This window comes from Amblyomma mixtum, chromosome 4, assembly GCF_055824585.1.
Source record: "Amblyomma mixtum isolate Tamu chromosome 4, ASM5582458v1, whole genome shotgun sequence".
Classification (NCBI taxonomy): domain Eukaryota; kingdom Metazoa; phylum Arthropoda; class Arachnida; order Ixodida; family Ixodidae; genus Amblyomma; species Amblyomma mixtum.
The window spans coordinates 13879739-13886888 of NC_143015.1; the positions used below are offsets into that span (position 1 = coordinate 13879739).

The 7150-nt window shown below is 48.2% G+C and overlaps 1 pseudogene; it reads right to left on the minus strand.

Moving 5' to 3' along the window:
- Positions 1 to 6171, minus strand: part of LOC149345739 (uncharacterized) — a 29218-nt pseudogene extending 23047 nt beyond the window's left edge.
- Between the last annotated feature and the right edge of the window lie 979 nt (positions 6172 to 7150).

The window sequence follows — 7150 nt, forward strand, 5'->3', positions numbered from 1 at the left end:
CCAGTAAGCAGCAACTTTGAGGCTGATTCTTGCGCTAGAGACCCCGACTTAAACCATCGGCGTTACCGTTGAGACTCCCCTTTTTGTAATGCACCTCAAAGGAATATTGTTGCATTATATTCAGGAACTGTATATATTCAGGAACTGTATATTCAGGAACTGTTGTATTATATTCAGGAACTTGTATCCAGTACCGGACAGACGGCTAAACTCTGGAACAAGGTAAATGCTCTTACAGGACGGAAACAGAAGGGGGAACAACCACAAGAGATTTCGTTAAATGGACGCTTAGTGAGAGACCAGGAGCTTGCTGATGCATTTAATCAGTACTTTGTAACAAAAGATACAGACCAGAATGCTCGTCCTAGCAATGACCTCACAGCACCTAGAAACAATAATTCCATTTTTTTCGCGCCAACTGACAGTGAGGAGGTGTGTTCCATTTATCTCAACCTTAAAAATTCACGCAGCTGCGACATGGACGACCTGCAGATACGGCCTGTTAAATATGCCATACGTGAACTCGCCCCTATACTGGTGTACATTTATAACATGTGTATCTCTTGCGGGGTTTTTCCCGACAGAATGAAAACCGCAAGAGTAATTCCTATTTTTAAAAAAGGCGACAAACAGAATATAAAAAACTACCGTCCAATATCGATTCTCCCCATTTTTTCTAAAGGTTTTGAGAAAATTATCCTCAATAGGCTGTCTTCATTTTGCAGTAAACACCAGCTTATAACCGAAGCACAGTATGGATTTCAGAAAGAGAAGTCCACAGAACTAGCGCTTTTAGATCAGAAAGAGCACATATTAAGAAACTTTGAAAACAAGCTTTTAACTCTCGGTATATTTGTTGATTACACTCAGGCGTTTGACCATATCAATCACAATATTCTCCTCAATAAACTAGAATGGTACGGCGTAAGGGGCACACCTCTCGCTTTATTATCTTCCTACCTCAAAAACAGGCACCAATTTGTCTCATTAAGCGAATTCAAATCGCAAACCCAGAGCATAATCTCAGGTGTACCACAGGGAAGTATTCTCGGGCCGCTACTTTTTAACATTTATGTTAATGATATAGTATCGATTTATCAAGAAGCAAAATTTATAATGTACGCAGATGACACGAGTATTTTTTTATCGTCCCGCAATTACACAGAATTAATAAGAATGGCAAATGAACTTCTCGGGAGACTTTCGATTTGGTCGAAAAAAAATTGCCTACAGGTTAATTGCAGTAAAACAAAAGCAGTAATTTTCCGAACTCAAGGAAAAGAAATCCCACAGTACCATAATATACTGTTCGAGTCTATGCAAATTGAGGTTGTTAACTCAATTAAAATTCTTGGTGTAACCTTCTCCAGCAGCCTACAATGGGACGAGCATGCAGATTCAGTCCTCAAGAAGCTAAGCAGTACGGTTGGTATGCTAAATCGCAATCGACACATTTTTCCTACTTTTGTTAAAATACTTTTGTATAATGCCTTGTTTGCCTCGCACATTAATTATGGTCATTTAGTATGGGGTACAACGACACAATCAAATCTTAATAATATATTAATCATGCAGAAAAGGGCTCTACGTATTATTGCCAATGTATCCTTTACGGAACACACTGAACCACTCTTCGAGAAGTATAACATAAGAAAGATTCACGACATTTACACATACAGACTTCTGCGGGATTTTTACTATAGCAGCAGGAAACATAATTTTACGCTAGTGAAAATCGCGAACCTGCATCAGAATGTACCTGCCTACACCACACGCCGCGCAGAAATATGGAATGTTTCGAGATACAGAACTAATTATAGCAAACAGATGCTTGAGAATAATTTACCAAGGTTGTTAAATTCTCTAATTGAAATGGGTATCGACATTCTAAGCATGAACCCGTCAAACTTTAAAGCCTTCTTACGCTCCTATACTGCATAAAATGTAATATAATATATTTTTGTCTTTATTATTTCCTTAATACCTCTGTCTCTCCTTCATACATATTTGTGAATGTTTCTATGTTTTGTTTTGGGCTTTCTTTATTCACTTCTTGTGTTTTGATGAGCTGACTGCCACCGCCGCTCTGCCAAGTGTACACCAGGATGCAGGACCGGTCAAGCCTCCAGGAGGCTTTTTGCCTGCCATCCTCGACATTATATCTGTATGGTGTAATGTTGGAATAAATATTTGAATTTGAATTTGAATGCGAGGCTCCAGCGCAGGAGACGGCCATTTTTGGATGAGGTCTGCAGCCATTGGAGAGGGCAATGATCCGTCTCCATGATAAACCTCGAGCCGGCTAGGTAGCACGATAATTTCTGAACGGCCCATATGGGACACGCGCATTCTTTCTCGGTGGCGCTGTACGCCTGCTCACGGCTGGTCAGCTTACGACTAGCATACAGGACAGGGTGCTCCTCTTTTCCCTTTTCCCTCTGGCACAGCACAACGCCCATGCCCCGCTCACCAGCATCGCACTGAATCACGAAACCTTTAGAGTAGTCAGGCGATCGTAGCACAGGCTGACTCGTTAGAGCGCTCTTTAGGGTTCTAAAGGCTGTTTCCATTTTTTTCCTCCCAGACGACTTTTTGTCGCTCTGTTTTCCTGACAGCATCCGTCAGGGGACTCGCGGTATCTGAATACCTGGGGATGTACCTCTGATAGTAGCCGGCGACACCCAAGAAAGAGCGGATATCAGTCTTTGTGCGCGGCTGCGGGAAGTCTCGTATCGCGGCCACCTTTATTTCAGAAGGGCGGCGACGGCCCTGCCCATTCACGTGACCGAGGTAGACAACCTCGGCCTGTGCCAACTGGCACTTAGGAGCCTTGACCGTCAAGCTCGCGTCGCGCAGGCGGGTTAAAACTGCCCACAAGTGTGCCTTATGCTCAGGCCACGATCCGGAAAATATTGCTACGTCGTCTAAATACGGCAAAACGAACTCTTCCTGTCCCCGCAACACTTTGTCCATGAGGCTGGAAAAGCAGTACGGCGCATTCTTCAAACCAAAACTCAAAATTTTAGGACGGAATGTTCCCTTTGGTGAAATGAACGCCGCATATCTACTAGCCTGCTCTGTAAGGGGAACCTGCCAGTAGCCCCTGACTAGATCTAGTGTGGAGATAAACTGAGCGTTACTAACTTCCTCGATGCTCTCCTCGATGTTTCGAACTGGATAAATTTGATCCTTAGTGATGGAATTAAGCTTCCGGGCAAGGACGAGGGTCCTTGCCCGGTACCTCCACTAAAATCAAAGGGGAGGTATAATCACTCTCACAAGCCTCAATAACAACCAGCTGAAGCATTTTATTTACCTCAGCTTCCATAATATCGCGCTGGCGCAGCGGCACCCGGTACGCCTTGGACCGTACTGGCTCCGCCGAGGTAAGTTTCATGTCATGAGTAAGCACGGAAGTCCTACCTGGCCTATCAGAGAACTGACCTCGACACTCTTGCAAGAGCTCGTGCAGCTCGGCTTTCTGCTGCTCAGGCGACAGCGGTGCTTTCGATACCAAGTCATTAATTACTTGCTCAGTGCCTTCCCTGTTCGCCACTGAACACAATCCCGGAAGCTCGACTGGGAGCTCTTCGGGAGCGTTTACCACCATACACACCACTGCTTCCCGTTGTCTACAAGGTTTGAGCAGATTACCGTGGTAAACCTACTGTACTTTACGTTTTCCCGATAGGTTCACTACGTAGTTAACGTCGGACAGTTTTTGCACAATTCGTGCCGGGCCCTCTCACTGCCCATCGAGCCTGTTTTTGAGCGATGTCCGTAAAATCATTACGTCATCGCCCACCTCAAAACGACGGGCCCTTGCTGTCCGATCATAATAAACTTTGGCCCTCTGCTGGACGTTTCTCAGTGCTTCACCTGACAACTCCTGTGCCCTTTTTAAACGTTCGAGTAGCCCCAGCACGTACTCCACCACGACTGGGTCGTCGCCCCGGCCTTCCCACGATTCTCGAAGCATGCGTAGCGGTGACCGCACCGTGCGACCGTGCACAAGCTCAGCTGGCGAAAACCCCGTAGCCTCATGGGGCGCGGTTCTCAATGCAAACATCGCTGCAGGCAAGCATAGCTCCCAGTCTGTTTTCCTTTCAAAACACAACGCTCTCAATACCCGCTTCATGACGGAGTGGAGCTTCTCCACGGAGTTTGACTGAGGATAATACACGGAGCTATGTAAAAGCTTTATTCCACACCTTTCCAGAAAGGCCGTGGTCAAAGCGGTTGTAAACACCGCGCCCTGGTCTGACTGGATTTCTGCAGGAAAACCAACCCGCGCGAATATGGACAGTAGTGCATTAACAATCTCAACCGAGCTGAGTTCTTTAAGCGGTACGGCCTCGGGGAACTTTGTTGCTGGGCACATCACAGTCAAAATGTGTTTGTAGCCTGAGGTCGTTACCGGCAGTGGTCCTACTGTGTCAATAACGAGTCGTCTAAAGGGCTCCGTAATGATAGGCACCAACTTCAACGGCGCTCGCGCTTTGTCCTCAGGTTTTCCCACACGCTAACAGGTGTCACATGTCCTTACAAACAGTTCTGCGTCACGAAAACACCCCGGCCAATAATATTCTTGCAAAAGACGGTCCTTAGTTTTTTTAACTCCTAGGTGCCCGGACCACGAACCTCCATGCGACATGCGCAACAAATCCTGACGATAGCGCTGAGGCACGACGAGCTGATCGAACTCAACTCCCCTGCGGTCGAGATACTTGCGGTACAGGATCCCACTTCTTTCTACAAAACGGACATTTTTCTGGGCGATCCCTTCTCTTACATTGCAGTGGATATTCTCTAGGCTGCGGTCCTTTTTTTGCTATGCTATCAGATCAGAACTGGGGATTTGGTTGGTTGGCTGATGCGTTTTAACGTCACAAAGCGACTAAGGCTATGAGAGACGCCGTAGTGGAGGGCTCCGGAAATTTCGACCACCTGGGGTTCTTTAACGTGCACTGACATCGCACAATACACGGGCCTCTTGAATTTCTCCTCCAAAGAAATTCAATCGCCGCGGCCGGGATCGAACCCGCGTCTTTCGGGTCAGCAGCCGAGCACCATAACCGCTGAGCCACCGCGGCGGCGAACTGCGGACTTCTAGTAATCTATTAAGTCCCTCTGACGTAGGTGCGATGAGCAGGTCTGCAGATAGTTCCTCTATTTTTCCGCTGTCCGGCATTCTCTCTAGCACATCCGATGCCTTCAATGTTTCAGGCTCCTTTCTACCCAGTGTAGATATGCTCTCAATCTCAGTGTGTTGTACCTCCGACTCTTTTTCACTGTCCGGCAACGTCGCCTCCGCAACTACCGCCTTTGTAGCAAGCTCCAGAGCTCTCGATCTAGTTCAGGCCTGAACACTAGCCTCACCAAACACAAGTCCCTTTTCGCGGAAGAGTTGATCGGACCTGTTTGAAAATAGGTATGGGTACTGAGGGGGGAGCATAGATGACACCGCGGCCTCTGTCTCAAGTGCGCCGAAAGGTCCTTCAATACGCAGTTTTGCTACGGGCAAACACACGCTCTGTGCTTCTACGGCTTGTTTGATCCACGCGCACTCGCCGGTGAACATATCGGGTTTTACGTACGAGGGGTGAACCACATCCATCGTTGCCGCAGAATCCCGAAGAACTCGCCACTCTTTCCCGCTCACAACGAGGTCTCGTATGTACGGCTCGAGAAGTTTCATGTTCGCGTCGCCACTGCATACTGACAAAAGCACGAGCTTTGTTTTCGCTTCGGGACACTGCGCCGAAAAGTGTCCCTACTTCTGGCAATCATAACAGACGCTCGGCTGCCTTGCCTCGAACCTCTTCCTGCGTTCGGCTTCCGCCGCCTCTTTGCGCTCGGTCGGACCGTTTTCACTCTGGTCCGCACCACGTTTGCCCTCCTTTATTCTAGTGGGCGTGGACTTCGGCCTCTCAAATTAGAGTCGAATTCACTCTTTTGACCGTCCTTAGCTCCGCGAGCCCGACGAGTCACAAACTCCTCTGCTAGCTCGGCGGCTCTCGCCACCGTACTAACGTCTGGCCTGTCCAAGACCCAGTACCGAACGTGCTCCGGTAACCGTCTGTAAAACGGTTCCATCCCGAAACACTGCAGAACTTTCTCGTGATTACCAAACGCCTTCTCTTCTTTGAGCCATTCCTGCATGTTTGACATAAGCTTGTAGGCGAAATCCGGATATGACTCATTTTTGTTTTTCTCCGTTTCGCGAAACTTCCGACAGAACGCTTCCGCTGACAGCCTGTACTTTTTCAGCAGACTGGATTTCACATGATCGAAATCCTCCGCCTTCTCTTTCTTCAGGCGAGCGATTACGTCGGCCGCCTCAGCGGGCAAGAAAGTGAGTAAGCGCCGTGGCCATGTTTCAAGAGAAAACCCGTGCTGCTCGCACGTTAGCTCGAAGTGAACAAGGAACAAACGAATGTCCTCTCCAGTATTAAACGACCGCATCAAGTCAGTCATTTTGTACGATACCCGCTCTCCTGCACCGTGTGCCTGACCTGCACTACGAGAGCGTTCCATCTCTACTTCAAGACGCTTTATTTCCAAAGCGTGCTGACGCTCCCGTTCCTCTTTCTATTGTTCCTCCTCCTTTTTCTTTGCCAATTCTCTCTCCTCAATGGTCTCAACGCATTCCGAAAGCTCGTCATCTTCAGCCTCCAACGCAAGAATAGCCTTAGCAGCTCTGGTTTTCTGAATTTGTCTGAGACATCCAGACCCAACTCTTTAGCAAGCTCCAGTAACTTTGGTTTGCGCAGCGTCTTCAAATCCATGGCTACTCTGAGTGCTGCTTTCTCTACTGTCCGCTATTGTCTTGCCGCACTAACCCGGCAGCAATGACAACCAATTACCACCTCTGTTCCTGACACTAACAAAAAGCCTGGTAAAACTTAGTAGAGGAAAGTCCCGCGCTCACGAAACCTCGCAGCCAAGAATCCAGCGCAGTCGTTCCCCTGCAGATAACAAGTCATCGCACAGCGCTATTGCACTGCTCCCGACTCGCCGAACTGCTGCTCAGCAAACCGCTGACCACGTCTCTCCGCTGGCGTCCGTTGTCTCGATGCTACCGCTGGCAACCAGTTGTTGCGGCTCAGGTAGCATGGTCGGGTCGAAGAGGGGATGAGGGAGGTCGGAG